Source organism: Microtus pennsylvanicus, chromosome 21 (genome assembly GCF_037038515.1).
Source record: "Microtus pennsylvanicus isolate mMicPen1 chromosome 21, mMicPen1.hap1, whole genome shotgun sequence".
Taxonomy (NCBI): domain Eukaryota; kingdom Metazoa; phylum Chordata; class Mammalia; order Rodentia; family Cricetidae; genus Microtus; species Microtus pennsylvanicus.
This window is the reverse complement of record NC_134599.1, coordinates 21,283,895-21,308,981: the sequence shown is the minus strand read 5'-3', so window position 1 is coordinate 21,308,981 and position 25,087 is coordinate 21,283,895. Positions and strand designations below refer to the sequence as shown.

At 43.8% G+C, this 25,087-nt stretch overlaps 1 long non-coding RNA gene across 2 annotated transcripts; it reads right to left on the bottom strand.

The window, feature by feature from the left end:
• Positions 1 to 184: 184 nt before the first annotated feature.
• On the bottom strand, positions 185 to 24,279 carry LOC142839424 (uncharacterized). Of its 2 annotated transcripts, none has more exons than XR_012908741.1 (3): positions 24,221 to 24,279; positions 12,717 to 12,819; positions 185 to 313 (listed from the first exon to the last, which is right to left on the bottom strand). It is a non-coding gene; the product is annotated as an uncharacterized LOC142839424 (long non-coding RNA). The 2 variants fall into 2 exon arrangements; XR_012908742.1 differs by lacking the exon at positions 185 to 313 and adding an exon at positions 8,530 to 8,541.
• Between the last annotated feature and the right edge of the window lie 808 nt (positions 24,280 to 25,087).

Genomic DNA, 25,087 nt, shown 5'->3' with positions numbered 1-25,087 from the left:
CCAGGTCACTTCTAACTTCAGAGTGGATAGGAAATACAATCACCTGCCTGGAAAGCAGTCAGCCAACAATTACTTAGTGGGCAGCACTTATGATGGCCACATGAGCACTGGCAAATATGAACACATTGCCCTTTTTACTTTATATCTCTTTATTCCAAAGAAAGCAAATAGCAGAAGCCTTGCAGTGTAGTGCACCTCTGTCATCCTGGTACTAAGGAGTCAGACACAGAAAGGCTACTTTCTGCAAGTTCAAGGCCAGCTTGAACTGCAGGGCAAGGACCAGGCCAACACAGGATACACAGCGAGACACAACCTCCAAAATAAATAGATAGATAAATTAATGTAGTCTAAAAAGCACAAAAGAAAGGATAGAGAAATAAATAAATCAATGTATTCTAAATAACACAAAAGAAAGGAGAGATAGATAAATAAATAAATGTATTCTTAAAAACACAGAAGAAAGGAAGTAAATATAAGTGGCATAATTAAGGGGGCTGGAGAGATGGCTCAGTGGTTAAGAGCATTGCCTGCTCTTCCAAAGGTCCTGAGTTCAATTCCCGGCAACCATATAGTGGCTCACAACCATCTGTAATGAGGTCTGGTGCCCTCTTCTGGCCTACAGACATACACACAGACAGAATATTGTATACATAATAAATAAATAAATAAATATTTTTAAAAAAGAGGCATAATTAAGTTCCTCTCCAAACACTTTATCCTAGTTCCTGCCTTCATTTCCCGAACTTGTTTTGATTTCCATCTTAACCGTCCGCTCCCTTGTTTTTTAAAGAAAACTTTTTATTGCACCAGTGTGTATTCACAAACACTGTAAAGTTTTATTTAGGCGGGGTTTTGAAACTTTACCAATGAAGTATTACAACCCTTTATATTACACAGAACATAAGCAGAGAGAGAGAGAGAGAGAGAGAGAGAGAGAGAGAGAGAGAGAGAAAATTAGAACCTTCTGCAATGCGTTTCTGCCTTGGCATTATAATTGTGAGATCTTGATCTCTGATGACACATCCCGCTGTCTTCCATTGTATAACTACAATGCAATCTGCTTATCTGTTCTCTTGTTGAGGGATATGTCAGTTGTTTCCAGCCGGGGCAGTAAACATCTTCATACATGTCTGCCTGACTGCCTGCCGCCAGTGGGACTTCGAGACATGACCACTTTCATCTTCATGCCTGCTTGCCAGACTGCTCTCCAGAGGGCTTGGATCCGCTGGCAGCACCACCAGCCATGCATGAGACTCTGAGATTTAACTGCTCTTTCCTAATACTTGGCACGAGCTGCACATTTTTGCCAATCGGGTGGGTGGAATGGTAACACTCTGTTGTTTTGCATTGTATTTCTCTAATAGTGAGAGTATGCTTCTTTTTATAGTCATTGGCTTTCCGGAGTTCGTCTAAGAGTCTCCTATATTCTTTGTCCATGCCTCTTCCATATGTCATCTTATTAGTTTGTGAATTTTATTTACATATTATATTAATTACAAACTTCTTTTCTCAGATAATATGGTTTGTTTTTCGATGTGTTACAATGAACTTTGTTGGATAGATGTCAATGCAACTAAATTTATGAACTTTTTGCTTCTAATTTTTTATTTAGTGAAATTTTTCTTTTCTTTATCTTAAGATCATGGCTTTTTAAATTTTCATGTTGTCTTTTAAAGTTTGTGTTTTTTCCCTTTTTTCTTTCTTTCCTCCTCCTCCTCCTCCTCCTCCTCCTCCTCCTCCTCCTCCTCCTCCTCCTCCTCTTCCTCCTCCTCCTCCTTCTTCTTCGTTTTTTAATCTTCCTGAAATTGACCTAACATAGAAATCCACTTTGATGTTTTCTACATTGGTGGGAGCTCTTTTTAGCACTCATTGGTCAGCAGAACCCCTTTCCCACCTGGGTTAATAGCTTCACCTCTGCCCTGGATTGTTTCGGAGCATGGATGAGCCATGGCTGGGTTTTCTGCCCTCCTCCATTAGTCTATCCTGTGCCCAACTGCATTGTCTTCTTGCTAAATATTTTGAGACTAAATGTTGACATCTGGCATGGCCAGTTCTTCAAGCTCGTGTCTTTTCAAAATTGCTTCTCGGTTATTCTTGGCCCTTTTCTTTTCAAAGGGAATTTCATAATGATATTATCTAGTTCCAAACAAAACAAAACAACCTTCCCCCCCAGAAAAAAAACTATTAACACTAACCGACATTCTATAGATTAATTTGGGAAGAAATGACATTTCTTTATTTTCAAATCTCCTTTTTAATTATTTGTATAAGGCGCGGCACACCATGGTTTCCCAGGCTTATGTAAGACTCTTAACTTCCTCCTTTTCCCCTCTCTTCAACCCTTCTTTGGCTCAAGCATTATGTCCAATTTCTTCTTGTTGCTTTGTTATCGTTCCTTGTGGTACCATCCCTGTCTTTCAAGAGTTTCCACCTGCATCCAGCTCTCCTTGATGCACGCGGTACTGACAGGGTGGAGGAAGGACAAGCGCTTTGGCAGCCTTTGGTGAGGAGGGGTGAAAGCGGGATTACACAGAAGGGATTGCAGCCGTGCTTTCAAGCTTTAGAATACAGTATGTATCCTATCTCACACAGTCAGGGGTAGTCTGACTCTAGCTCTATCATCTACCAAATCAGATCTCAGGCAAAATATAGAGCCTCTTTGTGTCTCTTTCCCCTCTGCAATGTCATGTTGAAAATATTAATTATCTTATCCTCGTCACTGTAGGAAATAAGAGTTAAGGTGGGTCAAGCCCTTGGGACGGTGACTGGCGGGTACAGGTGCCATTGATGTGTTGCCTCTCATTGTCATTACCGAGACAGGGTATCTAAACCATGCTCCAGATAAGATTAATTTGAACGTTTAAATCAAGTAAAGTCATAACTGAGCAATCTTAGCAGCAAGTACAGGGTGTTGGCACTACGTCTTCTCATTGGACAGGAGGCCTCTGCCCATACAGTTGATGTAATCATTGCTGACCCCAGCGGTGCTGGTTTAGTTTTGACCATGGCTTTGAATTTCAGATTCAATGAACTCAGGGTTGAATACCACTCAAGATACACCAATCCGATTTCCTACTTCATGCCTGATAGCCCCGAGGATAAATATCTGAGGAAGGAGAGTCTTTCTGAAAGAACACTAAGAAGTTTGGAATCTTGAGAGATCGCCAGGCTTAGTCGAACAAATAAATGGAAGATGAAGTAGCGTGGCTCAACAAGAGTTCAGAAGGTGCTGGGGAAAACTCTTCAGTGAAGTTGAAGCGGAAGGGCTTGTTTCTCAAGGGCTGGTGACTGGGGTCCTGGAGAAACAGACTTATCAGGGCAAAGTATGGGCCTTTGTTACTCCTAAGAAAGCTTCCAGAGGAGTCTGCAGTATCTACTTGTGGGCCCTACCAGGCAGCCAGGGGAGCTGATAGTTCCCACAACTGTTGCCCTATTAGTTAAGACTTTAGATGTCCCTATTTAACACACATGCATAGATACCCAGACAGACAGACAGATGCGTGTGCGCGCGCACACACACACACACACAAGAGTAAGGCCATGTCACCAAGGACAACCTTAGTTTGAATTCCTCTACGTAGGCCTAAAGAGCCAGGTTATACTGATGTCCTATCAAGTTCTGCTGACCAAGGAGGAAGGGAAGACTCAAGGTGCCGGGCATACACACACGGGATGGCCGGTGGTGATGCGGTGAGTGTAAAGGAGAGACTGATTGGGAAATTATGGATAAGAGTACAGGGAAGGAGGGCCAAAATGTGGATGGGATCACTGCCGTGGAGTCACTTCTCCACCTTCCCAAAGTCCCTAGAAAGTTGCCAGCAATCCCAATGGCTGCAGACCCGTGGGAGATCTCGTTCCCTCTAGTAAAACAGGATCAAAGCAAGGGTTCCACAGTATGTGTAGATTTCCCTGGGCGTGTATGTGTGCACGCGCGCATGCGTGTGTACAGACCACAGGAAGGTCTCGTTTGCTTCCTCTTACCCCCAGAAGCTATACAAGGCAGTACAAATTTTCTCTTCAGTCACAGAAGAGAAAACAGGGTCCAAGAAGAAGCCAAGAAGTCAAGGCAGAGTGTCAGGATGAAACGTCAGAAAGCAGGGCCAAGTCTGGAGCTGGTGGAGGTCATTAGCTCAAGGCTGGGCTGGGCTGAGCTGGTTAGCCCAGATGCTCCCTGCCACAGGGAGGGGCCTGCTGAAGGGACTGCCACCTTGACAGAGGTCATGCCCTGGGTGTGGGCACACTCCAGTCGTGACTCGGCTCCTGCTGTGCACTCCCAGCACCTCTCGCTCTAGCCCTCCACCCCTCTAATCTCCTGGCTCATTCATTGACGCATTCACTCACACAGAAGACAGGGCTGCACCGTGCGCAGAGATGAAGTAGGATCTATTTCTTTCTGCCTTTCATAGCGTGTTGGAGGGCAGCAAAACCTACACAGATAAAGGCAAGAGGGATTGAATTGCTCTTTTCAGCCGGCTGCAGGGGCTAGGAGCACAGGCTTTGGAGCCAGAAAGACAAAACAAATAACAAATGAAAATATGTTTGAAGTCATAATGACTAAGCATTTCTTAGAATGAAATATCAGATTGAATGGATTCCTAGTGTTAAATAACTTGGATATAAAAGAAACCCAGATCTCAGTAGCGGTGTTTAAGAACATAAATGACAAAGAGAATTCTCAAAACATTGATAGAAACTGGATAAACTAAGATGAAAAACAGCAGGAACACTATGAAACTTGACGATACAACTGAATACAGCAATTAAGTAATATTCAAGCTGTTCGCGGAAGAGGATTTCATGCCTATGATTTTATATCCAGACAAACTGACACTTAAATAAAAGTTAAAAAAAATATTATCAAGTATTAAAGATTTTAGATGACTTTATCTTAAATTTTTTCTGGAAACATTCCCGTAGCTAAATGTTCAATAACATAATCTGACAAACAAAAAAAAATAACAAAACAAACAACAAACAAAAAACAGAATAAGTCTAAAGAAATGTATGCATAAGCTAGGCATCACAGCTCATACCTGTAACCCAAGTGGTTGGGAGGCTAAAGCAGGAGGGTCGGCAAGAGTTCAAAGGCATCCTGAGCTAGAGGTGACAGGCTAGTTGTTGTTACCATGAAACCTTGTTTACACACATGCGCGCACACACACGCACACACAGAGAGTGACAGGCTAGTTGTTGTTACCGTGAAACTTTGTTCACACACACACACACACACACACACACACACACACACAGTGACAGGCTAGTAGTTGTTACCATGAAACCTTGTTTACACACACGCACACACACACACACACAGAGTGACAGGCTAGTAGTTGTTACCATGAAACCTTGTTTACACACACGCACACGCACACACACAGAGTGACAGGCTAGTAGTTGTTACCATGAAACCTTGTTTACACACACGCACACACACACACACACAGAGTGACAGGCTAGTTGTTACTGTGAAACCTTGTTTACACACACACACACACACACACACACACGCACGCACGCACGCGTTCACGAACGAGCACACACACTTAGAGAAGTCAGGGATAGCAACAAGACATTGGACGTGCTGGATTTTTAAAATATACAAATCATACGGGGCTGGCAAGCTGGTTCAGTTGGCAAAAGCACTTGCAAGCCTGATGACCTGGGTATGATCCCCAGCACCCACATAAGGTGTAAGGAGAGAAGCAACTTTTAAAGGCATCCTTTGACCTCTACGCAAACACCACGGCACACCATAATCATACATGCACACACATACTAATAATCAACTTTAAAATACATATGTATGTTCACAAATGCCTGATAAGATTGCTGGAGAGATTGAAGAGAGAAGTTAGAGCCATATACTAAATACCACAAAAGTTTTAGGCTAATAATATTATGAAAATTAAACTTTGAAAGCTTATTAATGTTGAGACAGTTTCCTGTTTTTTTTTTTTTTTTGGAAAACTGTAAAATTCTAAAATTGGAATTAAAGGGATTAGTGCCGGGCCATGGTGCAGTTAGGGGACAGAGGCAGGTGATTCTCTGTGAGTGTGATGCCAGCCTGGTCTACAAGAGCTACTTCCAGGTCAGGCTCCAAAGCCACAGCAAAACCCTGTCTTGAAACAAAAAAAGTGAAAACAAACAAATAAACAAAAAAAGATTTAGCAATTTTTCAAGCATCCAATAAGGGACTGATCAAAAAACTTCCCCTTCCTGGAAAGCTCTGGACTCAGGCACAGATAAGTTCTGCTCTTGTTGAAGGTAGAGATAATCCTTAGACAACCCAAGCTGTTCCAGAAAACAGAGCTGAGATTCTCCGCTGTAAGACCAACCTTTATTACAAAGCCGGACAAGGAGAGTAGAGACAGAAAACTGTCAGAATACTTCATGTTTCTACATAAAACACTGGCTGACTGTATATAAGAGTCCGGTAGCAATGATATGTGGAGGTATCAGGGCTTGGGAGGTAGAGGAAGGAACAGTGGGCGGAAGCAGGATGTGCTATTAGGTGACTGAAGATGATCAAAGTGCATCATATACATGCCCGAAATGTCATTTTTGTATGATTAATAAATGCTCATACATTTATTAAAGGCTTGGTGGCACAAGCCTTTATCCCAGCACTCAGAAGGCAGAGGCAGGGTGAGCTCTGAGTTAGAGGCCTGCCTGGTCTATGTAACGATTTCCTGGCCAGCCAGAGCTACATAGTGTAGCCTGTCTCAACAGATATACATAAATAAATGCTAATAAAAATGAAAGAAAATAGAAATAAATAACATAAATAAAATAGTTACTGGAGCTGGAGAGATGGCTCAGAGGTTGAGAGCACTTCCTGCTCTTGGGGAGGACACTGATGTGGTTCTCAGCACCCTCACAGTCCCTCACGGCCCCACACGACCCCTCACGGCCCCTCACGGCCCCTCACGGCCCCTCACGGCCCCTCACGGCCCCTCACAGCCTCCAGTCACTCCAGTCCCAGGAGACCCACTGCCCTCCTCTGGTCTCTGAGGGCACTGAACACACATGTGCACTGATACAAATGTAGGCAAAACACTCATACACACAAAAGAAAAAGCAATAAACCATCTAAAAGCTATAAATGATTAAAGATTATTTTTAAAAATAATCTTTAAAAAAAAAGTTTGCTGGGCAGTGGTGTCACATGCCTTTAATCCCAGTACTCAAGAGGCAGAGGCGGGTGGATCTCCATGACCTCAAGGCCAGCCTGGTCTACAGAGCGAGTTCCAGGATAGCCAGAGCTACTCAAAGAGACCTCATCTTGAAAAACCAATAAATAAGTAAATAAATAAATAAAGGGAAGTTTAATGTGAGAAAGAAACATGATTTTCACCATTAGTGGACTGTTTTTTTTCAAACTTTAAGTTTAAGAAACTTTAATTTTCCAGGAACTATCACAGACCTCTATTTCTATTTTCTCAAATGGATGGGGCTATGATTGAATGTCTATGCCCAGTGGAGGACATTGAGAAATTCCAGGCTTATGCCAGAAATCAAAGGTCCCTATTATGATTGTCATGGTTCAAACCAAAGCAATAAAACCAAACCACCACCAACAACAACAGTAATAGTAACAATAATAACAAGCAGGAGCTATAGGGAGGAAGGAGGAAAAGCTGATCAGGCACAATCAAAACTCAATCAACATATTTTAGATCTAATCAAAGTTCAGAAGTTTTCTGGATACCAATTAAATTATGAAGATGAATGTCACTCCCTAATGCCAGCAGTAGAAGATATATTAAAATATAGAACATTTAAGAATATAATGATATTTTCAGAATAGTAATTGCAAAACAAAAACAAACCCTGCGGCATCTGGGATCATTCTTTCAAGTGTTGCCCCTTTAAGGAGAAAATTATTAAACTGTCTCAAAAGAAGGGCAGAAGAAAAATAAGACACTAGGTTCATTGATGGGATAATTTAGCTATTTTCACAACTTATTTTTTACTTATATTTATGTGTGTATGTATGTGTGTGCCATGAGTGTGGGTGCCTGAGGAGACGAAAAGATGTTGGCTACTTTGACATGGAGTTCCAGGCAGCTGTGAGTCGTTTGATATGGCTGCTGTGTCCTGAACCCAGGTCCTCTGGAAGAGCTTCAAGGGGTCTTAACCACTAGCCATCTCTCCAGTCCCAGTGATTTAACATTTTTTATATATGAATTTTCTCCAAGTTAATTTATAACTAAAATTCTATCAAATAATTTTAGGAACTAAAGAAACATATTTTATAATGTATATGAAAAGGCCATGGGACTGTAAAGTATTCAATGTTAGTGCTCATAAGGAATGAGCAATTAGTGTGAAACAAAAAGAAGATGCTCAGGCCAGAGTCATTGTTACGTAGAGACCCTTGACATTGACGATGGAGGCGGCACCCAAAACAGTAAAGAACATATGAGTTTGAAGATCAGGAACGGGATGGAGCTGGTTCCATTTTATGCTGAAAAGTGAAGGACCTCCTGGTCCCCCGTGACACGTAAGCTCAGTCTGGAAGCATGGGATGTCTTTGTGGCTCTGGGGTGGGAAAGCACAGCCATATGGCAGGAACCTGATGAAGCTGATTATATCAACAGTGCATACTTATTTCAGTGCCGTTTACATACAGCGGAATGATAGTTTGGACGGATGTGTCTGCAACCAGAAGGGCAGCATACCTCAGCCATATCTTTATCTCTTGCTAATAGAAAAGAGAGGAGATGTTAGATACTCTTGGTAAACTGACTGAATAAGCGCAGGAGGAGACTCAAATGTTGTCAAATGTGTAAGACGCCCAACGACATGAGCAATCAAAACATGATAGGCGGCCTCTCAACACCCACTCAGCCAGCGAACCCGGAAAGCGGAGAAGCTAAAAGGTTAGCCATTGTCTGGAGAGATGGAAGTCCAGAGAGTCACGCTGGTGGCAGTGACAGCCGATGTTGCTGTGCTTCAGTCCTTCCTGGAGGTCTGTCATCGGGCAGCTGTGTGTACCCCAGACCCCAGCACCTAGGATCCCTACCCCTGAGTACAGGCCAGGCCATAACAAAATTCTGGATTAAAGTGTGCTGTCCCTTGCTGGAAGACACCTAGGGCTACATTGCTAAGGGAGAAGGTCACTGAAACAAGACAAAGATGAACAAAGGACCACAGTGACATACAACGACGTGGTCAAAAGTAACAATACCAATGTGATTAAATCTTAAAAATGAATTAGGGGTTCCATTATAAGAAAAAAACCAAATGACCAGAGAAGTATTTCTATAAACTAATAATGAGAAATCTGAAAAGGAAATTAAAATATCAACTCCATTTAGAATTAGATATTTCTTTTTTTTTAGATATTTCGTATTATTTTAAGATTTATTTATTTATTATGTATACAATATTCTCAGTACTCTGCTTGCAAGCCAGAAGAGGGCACAGATCTCATTACAGATGGTTGTGAGCCACCATGTGGTTGCCGGGAATTGAACTCAGGACCTTTGGAAGAGCAGGCGGTGCTCTTAACCACTGAGCCATCTCTCCAGCCCAGAATTAGATATTTCTAAGATAATTAACTGTGGTGGTATAAGTTACATTCACAAAAACTAAAAAAAGAAAAAGTTGCTAAAATAAAAAATTTAAAATCAAAAGATGCGACATGTTCATGTTGAATGTTCAAATGTAAGATACCCATACTGCTGAAAGGGATTTACATAGTCAATGTAACCCTTAACAAAATCCCAACAGGATTTTGCCTAGACATAGTCTTCTATTCATGGCAAAATTAATCTGGACTATGACATGGCCCGAATAACAATCTGATGAGAAGAGAAAACACAGAGGATACACACTTCCTAAATTCAAAAGATACTACAAACCTACAGCAATCAAAACAGTGTGGCATTAACATAAAGACCAACATATGGGGTAGTCTTAAAGAAACTGTGTTGGGGCAGTTGATGGAGATGAGCCAATACCTTATACCACATGCAAAATAATAATAATAATAATAATAATAAAATAAAACTTAATGTTGACTTTGGCTAGTTCTTGGATGTGACACCAAAAGAACAGGTGAAAACAAACAAACAAACAAAAAAGCAAAACTCTTACAATTGAGAGTTCATCCAACTAAAAACTTTTTGTCTACAAAAGAATATAATCTGAAGAATAAAAGGAAAATATGGGACGGTAGATGACATCTACAAATTAATTTTATACTATTAGATCCGTGAGGTCTATACGTTGAATAAGAACTCCTATAACTCAATAATTAAAGATTAATAACCTGGGGCTGGAGAGATGGCTCAGAGGTTAAGAGCACTGGCTGCTCTTCCAGAGGTCATGAGTTCAATTCCCAGCAACCACATGGTGGCTCACAACCATCTGTACTGAGATCTGGCGCCCTCCTCTGGCGTGCGGGCATACATCAAGGCAGAATGTTGTATACATAATAAATAAATAAATCTTTAAAAAAAAAGATCAATAACCTGACACAAAAAATAAGAAAATTTTAAACTTAGAGATGTTATGTTTTTTCAACCAAAAGAAAAAAATGATGCAGTTTGCAGCAAGATAGGAAGATCTAGATATGATTATGTTAAGCAAAATAAACCAGACTCCGAAAGACAAATACCGTGTAATCTCTTGTTTATGAGTCTAGAAAAGAAGATAAGACACGTAAGTAAAAGAAGTTTGAAAAGAGGAAGGGATCCACAGGAGGAGAAAGAGGGACAGGAGAGGGTAATGAGGGAAATATGGTCAAAGATTACTACATACATACATGTAAACATCATAATAAATGCATTATTTTCTATAATATACACTAATAAAATTATGACATAGAGATGTGAGCATAAAGTGTTTGCTATGCTACCATGAAGACCCAAGTTCCATCCTCTGAACTCTTGTAAAACCAGACATGGTGGTGTGTTTGTAACCTCAGTGCTGGGGAAATAGAGACGAGGGTTCGTGGAGTTCGCTGGCCAGCCAGCCTCGCGGAGCCAGCAAGCCCCAAGCCCATGAAGAGCTCTGATCTCTAAATACAAAGTGTGTGGCTCTTGAACAATGGCATCCAAGGTTGACCTCTGGCCTCCACACTCACACACATACATGAACACATATCTACACACATGAACACACATAAACTTTCAAGCATGCACACACACACATGACTAATACACACATGAAAACATGTCCAACATCAGTCATTTTCAGACAAGTGCAGATCACAACTACAATGTCCTTTCTCTCTCTCGCGTGTGTTTGTGTGTTTGTGTGTATGTGTGTATCCAGGAAATAGTCAATGCTGGCAAGGATGCTGAAAGACAGGGACCTTCGTCTGGGTTGCTGGGATAACAAAATGATGTGATTGCTATGGAAAACAGTATGGATGATTCTCAAAATAATTAGGAATAGAACTACCACTGAGCCAGCAGTTCCACATCTGGGAGTTCAGACAAAAGAACTGAGATGATCACACACCAAAGCTCATGGCAGCTCTGGTCACTGTGACCAAGAAGTGTAAACAACCTCAGTAGCCACCAAGCAATGAACAGATAAATGAAATTGCTGCACAGTATCCGTCCACCGGAACATTATTTGCTTAGGAAAGCAGCCTATTCTATACAACACAGAAGAACCCAAGGACGTGATGCTAAATCAGCGGTTCTCAACCTGTGGGCTGTGACCCCCTTTGGGGGTAGCATATCAGTTTTCCTGCATATCAGGTATTTACATTATGATTCTTAACAGTAGCAAAATTACAGTTCTGAAGTAGCAATGAACATAATCTTATAGTTGTGCGTCACCACAACATGAGGAACTGTATTAAAGGCCATAGCATCAGGGAGGTTGAGAATCACTGGGCTAAAATATACGGGGCAGTTGCAAAGACAAATTAGGCCAGACCATGGTGGCTCATGCCTGTCACCCCAGGGCTTGGAAGGCTGGGGAAAAAAGATTGCCATAGGTTCAAGGTTAGCCTAAGGTACAGTGTGTGGCTTATATTTTTTTAAAAGGAGGTGAGGGAGGGAGTAAAAAAAAAAAACAAAAAACAAAATAAGACCTTTGAATATCTTGATAATGACAATGAAACTGATGATGGAGATTTTAGAGTGCATTGGGAAGAGGTGGGAGACCTGTGTTGAAACCCATGCCAGAGCAAATTAGTGAGGCTTTAGGGCCCTAAGACCAGAGACAGAGTTTTGCTCCATTGGGTAGCACATGCGTATCTGGTGTCTTATTAGACCAGAATTCAGGCCGTGCCTCTCTCTTTACCTGCTTCGCAGGCCTATGGGCCTAGGGAACAACAGTAAGCTGTGTCCTCCGGCCAACTTGGAAAACCCTGGACTCTGAGATGAGTATTGGCTGGGAATGACAGCTTAAGGGGTTTCTGGGTTCTCGCGCTCAACCTCACAGCAGGCCTTGCTGCTCTAAGCCGTTTTGGCTGTAGAGGACTCTGCAGAGGGCTAATGTAGCTAAACATGTCTCCAAACCCCAGGTCTGCCAGTTGCTCTCCGCAAGATTCAAATAGGACCCCAGGGGACAGGCGACCCATCTGAAGCAGACTGCACTGGGATGCTGTGCTGACACCCAGGTGACCCAAACAGACAGTGACAGTTCCTTCTTTCTTTTCCCACTCCCCTGGCCTCGATACCATCCATGCCTGTGTGAACCAGCTCGCGCCCTAGTGAGAGATGCTGCCTACTAAATGCCCGTGAACTCACCTCGAAGGACCAGCATGCACACGTCTGCAAAGGGATTTTCCTCTGAGTGCTCCCATACTCCCGCAGGCAGAAGGGGTGATGCCCTCTTCCTGGATACAGAAGCCTGTGTAGAGGGAAATGGTCCCCGGTTAGCAAAGGACAGGTGGAGCCTGAAGGGCTGCCTTGTTTCTGTTCAAATTCCAGGAGTGTTGGAGGGTCTTGCGTGGCCTCTATGCCTTGGAGGCACATCCTCCCACCAAGGGATCCTGCATCTCACCTTGGCTTCTTCCACGTTTAAGGGGCAAGAAAGGTCTCAGCGCCCCCACCCCTACTCCAACCCAGGGTTTTAAAGGATGAAAACCTCTGGAGTGGCAGGCTCCTGCCCCCTGCTGGTAATGCCTGGGCATTACTCAAACAGCATTCTAGTCCCCAAATCCCTTTGAAGATCACTTTGCTTCTTGAATAATAGCAATCTGAGCACCGTTGCGCCAGCTCTCTGTATCTGAACAGAATACAAATCACGCTAGGAGCTCCAGACGAAACGCCAGGAGACCCCATTTCCAAACCCATGTTTCTGTGTTGTATTGAACTAATCTCTCAGTTTCTATTTTCAAAATTGCAAAATGGATATAATCCTATTAACCTTTTGTGGATGTGAGGAATGAAGAGGAGGCATATTTGGAGCATCACAGAGCAGAGACCGAGGAGAAGGCCCACTAACACTGGCTGATATTCAGGGTTTTCTGAGGTTGTGGCCGCTCACACTTTATTGGCCTGAGGGCTGAATTCTGCCCAAATGTTTCAAACATCCTCAGAATTGGAAGGTAATTAAAGGCAAGTCAGGGGCACTGGGGATTCCTTAAGGTTGACCAGAGTTATCCATTGTCCCTATACTCAGGCCCCACCTCCTCTTGCATCCTTAGGTAGGCTCTCTGTTGTGGCCACACACCACACCTGCAGGGTCCGGATGTGACGTCAAGGGACCCAAAGCACATGCTGTTTTCTTTCCAATCCATGCTGTTTACTCTTCCGTGGGTGAATTTAGGTTGAGGACTGCCTGATTTTGCATTTTTTGAGATATTTTCTCTGAATATGTTGGAGGATGGGAAAGAATGTGTTGAAATATATTGTGTGGGGCTGGAGAGATGGCTCAGAGGTTGAGAGGACTGGCTGCTCCTCTAGAGGTCCTGAGTTTAATTCCCAGCAACCACATGGAGGCTCACAACCTCCATATTGAGATCTGGTACCCAATTCTGGCCTGCAGGCATCCATGCAGACAGAACACTGTCTGCATAATAAATAAATCTTAGAAATATATACTGTGTGACGTTCTCAAACAATAAGCTTTTAAAAATGAAAAAGAAACATATTTCTTCCTGAATTCCCTCACTCTGGTGTCTCTTTGGGAATAGCAGATTTCCATCTTCCAATCAAGTGTTTGCCAGCGGCTCTCAGCCACTCCCACGGGGTGTGTCAGTCCTGCCCACAGACACCTGCCTGTTCGGAGTGTCACAGAGCGGAGACCTAGGAGAAGCCTGGGTAACATTTGTTGATATTCGGGGTTTGTGAGCACAAAAGGCTCAGAACCACACCTACATCAATAATGGCTAATCTCGACTGTCAACTTGTAGTATCTAGACCACCTAAGACTCAAATTTCTGGGCGTGTCTGTGTGTGCGGCGGTATTGGTGGAGGCATTCGAGGTTAAATTAATGGAGGTGGGACGCTGAGCCCTAAATGTTCTATGGGGCTGATGAGATGAAATGGAAAAACTCGGCTAAGCACCAGCGTTCTTTTGTTTCTGCTTCCTGACTGTGGATACCATGTGACCAGCTCTCTCAAACTTCCTTCACTATGCTTCAAGTTGGAGCCAAAAAAAAAAAAAAACCTAGCCGGGCGGTGGTGGCGCACGCCTTTAATCCCAGCACTCGGGAGGCAGAGGCAGGCGGATCTCTGTGAGTTCGAGACCAGCCTGGTCTATAGAGCTAGTTCCAGGACAGGCTCCAAAACCACAGAGAAACCCTGTCTCAAAAAACCAAAAAAAAAAAAAAAAAAAACCTCTTCCTTAAGTTGCTTTTGTCTGGCATTTTGTCAAAGCAACAAGAAACAGAACAAACGCAAGGTCCTTGAGGGCAGGCGAGTCTGCATGGGCTAGGACTTCAGATGATGAGGGAGGTGCCAGGAACACTGGCCAGGAGCTGGGAGCTGAAGACGGCTCCAAATGCAGGGATGGGGGAGGGACAGATGAAACTCACTGGAGCCTGTGGTTTTTATGTAGGGACTCCTGGCAGAGCAGGTCTAGCATGCCTCATCATTCCTAGAAGTCACCCAGGTAACGTCTGTTGGTGTCATTTTTGTTTGCGCATGCTTCGGCAGCCATATTGGGGAGAGTTCATGGGTGTGTAACTTCTCTGATGTTTCTAGAAGATAGAATCTCACAGCAAAGTCCCTGATCCTCTGGCTTGTACAATCTTTTCTACAACGTTCCCTGAGCCTTAGGTACAGGAATGTTTTGTAGATGTATGGATTGGGTCTGGGCTCCACAACTCTGGTTTTTTGTTGTTGTTGTTGTTGTTGTTGTTGTTGTTTTGTTTTTTTTTTGGTTTTTCGAGACAGGGTTTCTCTGTAGCTTTGGTGCCTGTCCCGGAACTAGCTCTTGTAGACCAGGCTGGCCTCGAACTCCCAGAGATCAGCCTGCCTCTGCCTCCCGAGTGCTGGGATTAAAGGCATGCGCCACCACCGCCCGGCTCACAACTCTGTTTTGATGAGCTAGGATTTTCTGTACTGGTCTCTGACTGTTGAAAAGAGACGTTTCTTTGATGCGGGTTGAGAACTACACTTATCTGGGGGTATGAGGATAAATATTTAGAGTGTAGTCAGGAATTACACTGGTTTAGTAAATGGTGGTTGTTGGTTCTTTTCCAACATGACTCCACTAGCCCCAGGTAGCTGGCTAGGTATCCAGTACCAGCCTTCATTTCCCACGGTTGAGCCAGACTTAATAGATATGCCAGTGTGGAAGGGGGAAGGCCATGAGGCCTCAACTTCAGACAAAGATCTACAGACAACTAGGAGTACTGAAAGCTGAAGAAATAGAGAAATAGTGTTCCCCAGGGAAGAACACACCAACTGGTCATTAAAGACTAAATAGCCTTGAAAATGTACAAGTAACATTCTATAGATGGAGAATAACTATATTATGATCTCAAAAATTGTAATTAAAGAAATCACCCAAGGGTTCAGAAAGAGCTCATCACTTGAAGGCGCTGTTATCCAGTGCATATGCATCAGAAAATCTCTGTTTGAATGGAACAGGAGGGATACAAATCTAAGTGTGAGCTTTAATGAGATTACAGTGTCTGTTGATTATGTGGCCAGCGCCTCACCTGTAAATACCCAGCTGTGTGATGGGGTAGGGACACCCCACTGCTCTAAGACCAGGTGAGGCCAAGACAAGGAACACCCCCTCCTCCAAGTGTGACCCAGAGGAGCCGTGTGGCCCTCGTGCTGGGACTCATTAGATACCGAGTCTGAGTTGCGTGACCACAAGATCCCTGGGTGACAGGAAGACAGAAAACAGGTTGGGGCGATTGTAACCACTGGAGGATGGAGCGGGGTTCGATGGCATGCTGTCTTCGGGGCACAATGGCTAATGTGATTGCAAACACACAGACACTGTGGCTACTTGCACAAGACCTGAACAAAGACAAGAAATTCAGAAGAGACAAATCAGGAAGGGAGCTCAGAGAGTAGGAGGGAATGGGGGACAAGAGGGTAGAAATGTTCACAGTTATTGTATGCATGTGCAAAAGTGTCAAATTTAAATAAAAAATAATTTACAAAAGAAACTGCAGAACATGAAATGGATTTGATAATAATTTTCTTAAGCTCATATATATATATAATTTATTACAAAGTTCTAGATACAATTAGTCCATACATATGTATGTGTGTGTGTGTGTTTTATAATAAATTGGTCAATTTTTTTTAAAAGAGCACCCTGAGTGATTTACAAACACCCTAAAGGTTAAGAAGTGTTACCTCAGAAACTGCCTAACCTAGCCACTGTGTGATCACATGATTGCCACAGGCTCTCACTGCCGAGTGAGTGCCTTCTTTCAGGTCTGAAACTCTTCCCGTTTTTTTTTTTTTTCAAAACCTTCTTTCCTCCTGACATTTTCTCTTTATAGGGAAAAGTAAAAAAGAAATGAAATCGCCGTCACCACTGATTTGAGGCCCCGAGGGAGAAAGAAAAGAGATCAAAAGTCAACATCCGTGATGCTGCAAATAGAAAATGACATGTTTCCCAGGCAGGCTGGGAAGCCGCTTTGGTTGGCTTGGCTAGTCCTCCATGGCCCCATCTGAGGTGGCTGTGTTCAGTCCACAGCCTTTAAAGGAAACACCAGACTGGAGTGATTTCAGAAGGTGTGCTCAGTCAGTCCCTGAGAGGAACCTGGGGTGGGCCTGAAAGGGCCTGAGGGTCAGCAAGGTGAGCCAAGAAGGGCCTTGCTGCTCCCTGGATAGTTTTCCATAAGGCAGGGTAAGCTGGCACCCGGATATTGGACACATTGTATAGTTACTGCTCTGCCAGGCCTAAGCCAGGTCTAAGCCACCATCCCCTCACTTTCCTCTAGCTGAGGACTGGGTTTATCAAGGTTCCAGAAAAAAGTTGAGCATGGAGCTTTCTTGCTAGTGTTCCCAGCAGGTTGCTTCCAGAGGTCATTCTGTGGCGGGCGCATCAGGCAGCCAGTGCATCAAGGCAGAGCTCACCAGTCATGGTGGGCATGGTTAGGGTGAGAGGGGATTCATTCCAGACACCCTTGAGATGGGGGCCTGGATGGGTTTCCTTCTCAAGGCTCTCAGAAGAGGAGACAGAAGCAAATATGGTGCATGTCCCAACTGGCTATGGTCAGGTCCTCCTGGAGGCCGGGGAGGACACTAGTTAGTCCCTTTGTTAGCTCTCTGACCGGATCCTGCAAGGTGGGCCGCGGGCTGGCTTCACAGAAGAAGCTGAAACCGGAGAGATGAGTAACCAGGCCCAAGTTCTAGGAATTCACAGGAGACAAAGTGTTTGGCGAGAGTCCAAGGCTGGCGATCTACCGGATGAATCTGTCTCAGTTCCCAGAAACCGAAAAGCACTCCATTTCAGTCCCAACTTTAATTAAATAGCTTTGTAACCTTAAGCAAAACCTTGTTTCCCGGGGCTTGTTCATTCTGAAAAGTGAAAATATGAAAAAGGTTCCTGGCACATAGCAAATGCCCCAGTGGATTCTAACTTTGTCTTTTATCTAAACGTACACTGTGGAGGTTTAGGTCTGTGCCATTCGTTGGCCCTGGAAGAGACTGGCCTCCCTCAGGCCCGGTCTGAGATCTCCTGAGTCTGCCTTTCACCTCAGAGTTTTGCTGTTCATCACGTTCACAAAGTCCCTCGCCATCATACTTGGCTCAGCTTCTCACACCTTATCCACTCAGCCCAAGGGCGGCCTCCAGACAGACTCACCTTGGCCCAGTTGGAGTTTACTCTTCCCTGCTCTGAATTCCAGCCAAGAGCAAAAATCAGATGTACTGGCCTTGGGAACATCGGTTCCTCAGTGCCTGGCAGGTCTCCCGGCTGGAGGGAGAAGGAGCCCCTGTGAGAAGGGGCTGGGAAAACAGGCAGAGAGCAAAGAACTCCTGAGCGGCGCTTGAGGTCTGCTCACTGGCTCTACCATTTAAAGAACGCAGCTGAAGATCCAGAGGGGTTTTTAAAGCAATCCAGCCATGAGCTGTGAGCTGCAGACCCTGGAAGGAATGGGTTTCCCAGACTCACACCTTCATGGCTTCCGAGTCTCACAGACTACCCAGCAACTGCTCACTTCTAACGTCATCCCAGTCAAACAGAAACTGTGTCCTGATTGGCTTCGATGTCAAGTGTATAAATAAATACTTTGTATAGCCATTCTTCCTAGATGGTTGGATTACATTTTTTAAATGATTTATTTATTTATACTTTATATGCATTGGTGTTTTGCCTGCCTACAGGTCTGTGTGAGGGGGTCAGATTCCCTGAAACTGGAACTACAGAGACTTGCATGCTGCCATGTGGGTGCTGGGAATCGAACTCAGGTCCTCTGGAAGAGCAGCCAGTGCTCTTAACCACTGAGCCATCTCTCCAACCCCATTTGTGGTTTTTTTTAATATTTATTTATTATGTGTACAATATTCTGTCTGCGTGTATGTCTGCAGGCCAGAAGAGGGCACAAGACTTCATTACAGATGGTTGTGAGCCACCATGTGGTTGCTGGGAATTGAACTCAGGACCTTTGGAAGAGCAGGCAATGCTCTTAACCACTGAGCCATCTCTCCAGCCCCCATTTGTGGTTTTTATATGCCACAAAGAACTAAATATTTACTTTGCTTAACCCAGTAAGTCTCTCTTCCTTAGTAAAGTCTCTGTACTTAGTAAAGTCTCTCTTCCTTAGTAAAGTTTCTACTTAGGGATACGAGCAAAGATAATTAGGTACTCAAGTCTTTGCTACTTGTGACAGCAAAAAACTGGAACTGCGTGAATGTTTACCAGTGAAAGGCAGTCTGGTAATGATATAATTTTATGATGGACGGTTATACCTCTTAGAAGTTACACTTTTAAAAAAAACAAAATAAGAAGTTATGCTTTTGATAATTTTGATAACTAAGAATATATAAGCAAGAATCATATGAGGGGGAAAAGTGGGATACTTGTACATTTATATATTATATCTAATAGTACATAGTAGAAAATAGTCTAAAAGAAAAAACTATAAATGTGAACACCGCTTATGGACTGCTTGTGTTATTTATTTATTTATTTATATTAAGTTTTTACACATCATGATTTTCTCTCAGAATAAAAAATGTATTTATTAAAAGAGGAAATCTATTTGTCTAAAATGGCACTCCTTAAATCCTGTCCAGCATGCAGAGTCAGAGGTGACTATCGGTGTGCAGAAAAGGGCCTTAGGGTTGGGGATATAACTCAATAGTAGAGTGTCTGCCTAGCGTGTGGAAGGCCCTGTGTTTAAAAAATAAAATGACAGATGGAGTTTCTGGGGGAAAAAATAAAAGAGGCCAACGCATTTAAAAATACAACTTTAAGGGCTGGAGAGATGGCTCAGAGGTTAAGAGCATTGCCTGCTCTTCCAAAGGTCCTGAGTTCAATTCCCAGCAACCACATGGTGGCTCACAACCATCTGTAATGGGGTCTGGTGCCCTCTTCTGGCCTTCAGGCATATGCACAGACAGAATATTGTATACATAATAAATAAATAAATATTTTTTTTAAAAAACTCAATATTCAGTATTTTTTAAAAGATGCAACTTTAAGCGAGAGTAGTGGTGGTATATGTCTTTAATCTCAGCACTTGGGAGGCAGAGGCAGGTGGATCTCTGTGAGTTGGAGGCCAGCCTGGTCTACATAGTAAGTGCTAGAACAACCAAAATTACATAGTGAGACCGGTCGGAGAAAAAAAATATACAGCTTCGGAGTCTAGGTGAACGTGTCATGTAAGCATGAGGACCCGAGTGTGGATCTCCAGCACCCACATAAAAAGTCAGGCTTGGAGGTGTACTTTTACACACCCAGAGTGGGGGTGGGGCAGTGGGGGAGAGGGGTATGCCGATCTCTAAAGCACATTGGTCAGGCAGCCTAGCCAAATCCATGAGCTGCAGTTTCAGTGTGAGTCCCTGTTTCAAAAACAAAGGTGGAAAGCAACCGTGGAAAGAAACCTGACACCCACGCCAATATTGACCTCTGGCGTACATACGCTGTCGCAGGTGTGTGCACATGTGTATAGCATGATAGAAACAAAGTTTTAGTGAGGTATGGTGGTGCATGCCTGTGACCCTAGAACTTAGACTAAGACAGGGGCATTCCTAGTTTGTGGTTAGCCTGAGCTACACAACAGGACCATGCCTCAAAAAAAAAAAAAGTCTAGTTTTGCCTTCTCCTTCTGCATCTATTTTTGCTTCATAACAAACCTCCCCCAAATCAAATAACTAAAAACAACAGTTTGTTCAGTTAATCGTGGATCTGACTGACCTGTGCTTGGGCTCTTCTCTCCTGGCCACACACGTCTGGGGCCTCAGCGGTTCTCGTCTGAGGCCTCCGTCCACATGGCCTCTCTTCTTTAGTCCAGCGCCATGACAACAGGGTTAGATTCTAAGAGCGATTCTGGTATTCTTGAGTTCTGAGCTCAGCACTGGCAGTTGGTCGCTTTCCAAAGCAAGTCACAGAGGTAGTTAATACCCAATTCTCGGTGTAAGAAATAGATTCTTCTTGATGAGAGAGGCTCAAAGCCTTTGAAGTGTGTAATAGTCTTTATTTCTTATTCTCTCTCTCTCTCTCCTCACTCCCCACCTGTGTGTGTGTGAGGACAACTTTTGGGAGCTGGATCTGTTCTTTACACCATGTAAAAGGACCAAACTCAGGCCACCAGCCTTCACCCACTTGAGGAGTGATCTCCCAGCCCTGAATTATGTAATGTTGGTGTTTAGTGAAACTCCTGTTTCTATGAAAGTGGACATTGAGGATTTTCTATAAAATGTGATTTTGTGGGATCTTGAAAACTATCAGGGATAATTTATATTAATAATGTTAACTTTTGTCATTGAACCATTTTGTTTTCCTTTTTGATCCTTCCAGGCCTGGTAAGTTAGCCCTAGCATGCCTGCTATGTGAATTTAAGGGTAAGAACTTACCAGTGCATGGCACATACCAAACACAATCTAAAAAATGCCTGTCAAGGGCTGGAGAGATGGCTCAGAGGTTCAGAGTACTGGCTGTTCTTCTAGAGGTCCTGAGTTCAATTCTCAGCATCCACATGGTGACTCAAAACCATCTGTAAAGAGATTTGTTGACCTCTTCTGACCTGCAGGGATACATGCAGGCAGAACATTGTATGCATAATAAATAAATATAAAAAAAATGCCTGTCAAAAAAAATGCCTGTCAATACTGTTATTTTTGTTATCTTTTTTGAATGATTTATTTGACATGTATGAGTGTTTTGCCTGCATGTATGTCTGTGCACCACATGCATATCTGGTGCCCAGAGAGGTCAGAAGAGGACACATGATCCCCAGGAACTGGAGTCATACATGATCATAAGCCCACCTTGTGGGTGCCGGAAATTGAACCAGGGTCCCCTGTAAAACCAAGTGCTCCGTACTGCAGTGCTGCCTCTCCAGCCCCCATATTATAGGTATTTTCACATACTCCATGGTGAGCAGAAATCCCAAACCATGTTGGGGAAGTAGAATGAGAGGGATGTTTCTACTGCCTGTGAGAAAAACACCCCAGAGTTCTTGTTCCCAGTTGAGTAGGAAGAAGGCTCAAGTGTCTATACACTTGCTTGGCTGCATTCTCTTGTCACAGGATGCAGGCCACATTCCTGCTGAGAAGAGGAGCTTATTCTCAAAGTGACATATCTTCACCAAGACAGCCGCGGGGCTCCTGACCGCATCCATTTGTCCCACGTCATTGCTAGCCCTCAGGGCAAAGGAAGCATGAATTTGAACGGAAGGGGCCTTGGACTGACCACAACTGCATACCTGTGATCTGCTCCGGCACCTGCAGTTTTGCCTCCCGTGGTTTCAGTTATCCTTGGTTAACCATGACTCCTACATGTCTGATGGAAAGTTCCAGAAACAAAGCATTTGTACGTTTTGAATTACACACTATTCTGGCTAGCATGAGGAAATCTTGTGCAATCCAGCTCTATCATGTCGCGAGTGTGCAGAATCTCCTTATCTAATGCGTCTGCCTCATATGCCACCCGCCCACAAGTGACTTGGAACCCTCTTGGTATCAGGACTAATGTTCAAGTAATCCTTTTCTAAACAGTGACCCCAAGGATCAAGCATGGTGATTCTGGCAGTCCAGATAGGCCAAAGAAAAGTCATAAAGTGAATCCTTTATGCAAAATATGGAAAGTTATTGACTTAAAAAATACACGGAATGAAGTTGCTGAGGTCTGTGGTACAGAGAGTCTTCTCACTGTGAAATTTAAAGAAGATAAAAGAAATCCATGATGATTTTGCTATGACACCTCAAACTACAAACATCACGACCACACTGCATCATAAACAATACTAAAAGGCCTCACACTATAGGGTCTGCTACTATTTGAAGTTTTGGGTGTTCTAAGATTGGGGGGAGGGTCTTAGAACATATTCCCTATGATAAGAGGGGGTGACTGGCTATTAGCTTGGCCACATTCCTATGAAAGTCATCCTCAGAATGGTAGGTTAAGGCTGAGGATGAGATCCGGCATAGAGAGCTGGCCTGGCTGTGTTTCGTTCCTAGCACCACAGGGGTAGGGAAGTATAAAGTTTAGTGGCTGTTTCCTATGCAAATGTCACTTAGCCAAAAACTTGAAGGACTTTTCCCCTGTATGGTCCCAGGTTTGGGCAGGCCACAGAGAGACTTGTAGAATTTGGAACAGCCACCATGTTTAAGCCCCGAAGGTTGCCTTAGACCCAGGCACGCCACTGCTGTTCTCTGATGCCTATGTCCACAGCCTTAGCTCTTAGTGACTTCTAGTCCTGGGTCAGGTGGTATTGGGATCTCTGAGTGCCAGCTAACCCTGCAGGTCGCTAGAGGACAGTGAGACAAACAGGAGTTCAAAATGGTCTTTTGGGATGCCAGTCTGTCTTCCTAGAGTCTGGTTTGTCGTTGCTTGTTCACCTCACATCCATCTTTCCTTCCCAACTCCTGGCGCTGAAGAGTTATGTACCAGGCATGGAAAATGCCACAGTATATAGATTGGTTAACACACTCTCACTACGATGTGAGACTTGATTTCCCTAAATGTCTGCAGTCTGTATCACTCATAGGAATTTTCTGATTAAATTCTGGGGGATAAAGTGAGGGTTTCAATGACAGAGGGCCACAGGAAATAGGTTTTCATTCCAAGATACTCTGTGAAGCCCAGCTGTCTTCCAGGACGGCACCCCAAGCCTCAACTCTTTTAGTCTTGGACACTCAAAGCCACCTGTTCTGTAGGAGAACTAGCCCAGTTTCTTTCAGATAAAAAAAGAGGAAAAAGAAAGGATGTCTTGCTAGATTATAAGCAGAACAATTGAATGCAGTGTTTGGATTCTGTTAGACCCTAATATGAATAAACTGTCTTTAAAGAGATGGTTTGAGATACTTCAGAGGTAAATGACACAATTCCTGGGAATGAGCCGTCCTTGTCTCTTTGGTCGTTATTGTGAAGTTCCAGTCTGAGTGAGCAATAAACAGCAGACAAATCCCTTTTAGACTTCTGGAGGCTGGGAAGTCCACGATCAATTCACCATCAGAGCTGGGGCCTAGGAAGGGCCGACTTCCTGGTTCATGACAGGCACCGTCTGGCTTTATTTCTACACAGTCTTCAGAATCTCTTTTATGGGGACACTGATCCCCCCTCATGACAGCAGAGAGCTAACCCCCGCCCCAGAGCTCTACTTCCTGACTCCATCACATCCATGTTTAGGGTTTAACACACAAGAGTTCTGAGGAACACAAACCTCTAGGCCATAGCACGGAACAAAGGAGACTTTCTGAGTAATGGATGGTGACGGTTCTCTTGGGGCTTGATCTATTTCTTCATGTATGGGAGCTGGCCATCCTCCCAGCACTGTCTCTGATACATGGTAGGGCTTTGGCGTTTATCTTTAAGATTCTCTAGCTCATTCTCTGCTGTAAAAACAAACAAACAAACAAAAACTAAACCCTGATGCTCGGGGTAGCTCTTCCTCAGCACACGTTGCTTTGTGTGGCCTCACACTCCGTATCTACACCTGGTGTCTATACCTGGCATTTACACCCGGTGTCCATACCCAGTGTCTATACCTGGTGTCTATACCTGGTGTTTATACCCGGTGTCCATACCCAGTGTCTACACTGGTGTCTATACCTGGTGTTTATACTCGGTGTCCATACCCAGTGTCTACACCTGGTGTCTATACCTGGTGTTTACACCCGGTGTCCATACCCAGTGTCTACACCTGGTGTCTATACCTGGTGTTTACACCTGGTGTCCATACCCAGTGTCTACACCTGGTGTCTACACCTGGTGTTTACACCTGGTGTCCATACCCAGTGTCTACACCTGGTGTCTATACCTGGTGTTTATACCCGGTGTCCATACCCAGTGTCTACACCTGATGTTTATACTCGGTGTCCATACCTAGTGTCTACACCTTGTGTCTATACCTGGCGTTTACACCTGGTGTCCATACCCAGTGTCTACACCTGATGTTTATACTCGGTGTCCATACCCAGTGTCTACACCTGGTGTCTATACCTGGTGTTTATACTCGGTGTCCATACCCAGTGTCTACACCTGGTGTCTATACCTGGTGTTTATACTCGGTGTCCATACCCAGTGTCTA